This window comes from Oryx dammah, unplaced genomic scaffold, assembly GCF_014754425.2.
Source record: "Oryx dammah isolate SB20612 unplaced genomic scaffold, SCBI_Odam_1.1 HiC_scaffold_5, whole genome shotgun sequence".
In the NCBI taxonomy this organism is placed as follows: domain Eukaryota; kingdom Metazoa; phylum Chordata; class Mammalia; order Artiodactyla; family Bovidae; genus Oryx; species Oryx dammah.
This window is the reverse complement of record NW_024070189.1, coordinates 98,814,831-98,817,752: the sequence shown is the minus strand read 5'-3', so window position 1 is coordinate 98,817,752 and position 2,922 is coordinate 98,814,831. Positions and strand designations below refer to the sequence as shown.

The 2,922-nt window shown below is 39.8% G+C and overlaps 1 pseudogene; it reads left to right on the top strand.

Moving 5' to 3' along the window:
- Positions 1–1,239: 1,239 nt before the first annotated feature.
- LOC120864126 lies at positions 1,240–2,172 on the top strand (annotated as a pseudogene).
- The last annotated feature ends 750 nt before the right edge of the window (positions 2,173–2,922 follow it).

Here is a 2,922-nt window from a genome sequence, read left to right as displayed (position 1 = left end):
TAGTTTCAGGTTAAAATAACCAGAGGAAACATGTCTAATGAGCTGACATAAGAAACTCCAAATATCTCCACTTCTGCAGTCCCTCAGCTAGTGCCACTTTGGTTGGTGAGGAACCTGGTTCTTATGTTTGAAGTTCTACATCCGTCTGGAAAGCAATGCTTGACTTAATCACTTCCTGTTTTCTTCTATGGGGACAAAATTCCGTCTGCATCAGTAATCATTTAGGGAGGAATTTTGACTTCTACAGGGAAAGCTTTGTCTCCCAACCTGCAAGCAGGCAAGTCTGATAGCTTCACAGACACTGCAGGAGAGTCAGAGAGGATGGAAGCCAAGAGCATGTAATGAAACCAGATCATTGCGGTTTTCTTTCTTTCATGTTTGCACTTGAACATGCGGAACAAGCATCTTCCTCAGGTCCTTAGCAGTGCCAACTCCCTCTTCGAGGCACAGAATTCTGACATCACACTAGCTCCTTGTCTCTCTTTCTTTAGGAATCTGTTGAAATATCACCTAGTTTGCTGGACTTTCCTGAACACTCAGGACAGAATAACACTTCCTACCATTCTCCTTTATATCTGATTTTGTTTTGTTATTAGCATCTGTCACTTTCTGACATATTCTATGATATTTTATTTTAATATCCTCGTTCACTATCCTTGGATTTTGAGAGGTTTACTTTTCAGCACTTTTACTGCTTGCTTCCATGTGCTTGGAACATAGTTAGCACTAAATATGTATTTCTCAAGTGAATGAAGAAATATCACATTAAAACTCCAGAATATATGACCTCTTAGCAAATGTGGTGAGAATGGGAAAAAATTCCTAGTCAGAAAGGAAATGAAGTATGCTGTCAAAGGGCCTTCTGTGGTGACTCAGTGGTTTAGAATCCACCTGTAATGTAACAGCCATTTAAGAGATGTGGGTTCAATACTTGGTTTGGGAAGAACCCTTGGAGGAGAGCATGACAACCCACTTCAAAACTCTTTCTTGGGAAATCCCATGGACAGTGGACGCCAGTGTGCTATGGTCTTTGGGGTCCGCCAGAGTTGGACAGGACTGAAGTGGCTAAAAATATAAGCATACAAACATACGTCCAAAGAGAACTTAACTGAAAACAAAATATTAACACCAACTTCTTGAGGGCTGAATAGAAATTGCAGTAATTCAGCTATGTGAATTATACCAGTAGGAGTGAAATTTTTCATTATTTCCTTTTTTCCTGGTAGTCACCTCCACCTCATGGAACCAAGTAACAACACAAATTTCAGGATTTCTTCTTTTGAAACTTTCCAAGGAACCAGAACTACAACCCCTCATATTTGGGCTTTTCCTCGCCATGTACCTGATTACTGTGTTTGGAAACCTGTTCGTCATCTTGACTGTTGGTGTGAACTCCCATATCCACATCCCCATGACTCTCCAACCTGTCCTTTGTAGACCTTTGTTTCATTTCTACCACCATCCCAAAGATGCTGTGGAACATCCAGACACAGAGGAAAGATATCACCTCTGAAGGCTGCATCACCCAGATGTATTTTTACATTCTCTTTGCAGGATTAGATGATTTCCTGCTGACTGTGATGGCCTATGATTCGTATGTGGCCATCCGCCACCCTCTGCACTACATGGTCCTCATGAGCCCCTGGCTCTGTGGACTGCTGGTTCTGATATCCTGGGTGCTGATTGCCTTGTATTCCTTGCTACACAGCTTAATGGTGCTGTGACTGTCCTTCTGTCCAGTTGTGTAACCCCCCACTTTTTCTGTGAACTCAATCAGGTGGTACAACTTGCCAGTTCTGACAACTTTGTTAATAACATAGTGATGTATTTTTCAGCTGTCCTGATGGGTGGTGGTCCTTTTGCTGGTATCCTTTACTCTTACTCTAAACTAGTTTCCTGCATGTGTACGATCGCATCAGCTCAAGGGAAATATAAAGCATTTTCTACCTGTGTATCTCACCTCTTGGTTTTCTCCTTATTTTGTTTCGTAGCCTTAGGAATTTACCTTAGCTCTGGTGCCACCCACAGCTCACATTCAAATACAATTTCCTTGGTGAAGTACACTGTTATCACACCCATGCTGAATCCCTTTTATACAGTGTGAGAAATCAAGATATAAAGGGGGCTCTGAAGAGTTTATATTTGACACCAAGTATAAAAGACCAATTATAATATTTCCCTGGATTGCATAACCCAAAGCCTTAGAACCAGAAATTGTGATTCTTTGATCACTGTGGAATAAAATTTTCTCCTTGTATGTATTTTCTTGAATTTCCATTTTTCTTTCCTTTTTTGGATTCAACATCTTTATACAATTTAGGCACTTCTTTTTAAGCTTTATTCTCAGTCTTGTATACAGACAGATTTTATTTCTTCCTATTCCACAATTTACTTACCTTTGGAGAAAAAAATGCTTTGAAATTTCATTTCTTTGGTGGGGCATCATAGATTCATGAAGAATTCATTGAGAATAGTGTCTTTTTATTAAAGTGTTTAGTCTACTGACACTGAAAGAGGTTATCCATAGGTATTGCTTATTGCCAGTGTGTTACTTGTTTTTTGTCTCTGGAGTTCTTGTTTTTTCCTTCTGTGTGTTACTTAAGGTTTGATGTTTTATTTAGTGGTATGCTTTGAGCAAGCTCCAGGAGATGCTGAAGGACAGGGAAGCCTAGCATGCTGCTGTCCATGGGGTAGCAACAAGTCAGACAGAATGAGCGACTAGACAGCAAAGTAATATGCTTGTGTTTCTTTCTAGTCTTTGTGTACCCAATCTAGTTTTTTGATGCATGGTAAACAATGGGTTTTCATATGATGACTTACAACTATATTTCCTTTTCAAAACAGGCTGTCTTTTAAGTTTCTGCTCTTTGAAATAGCACTACATTTTTAACTCCCTGGCCTACATTTTTGTGTTTGTTGTCA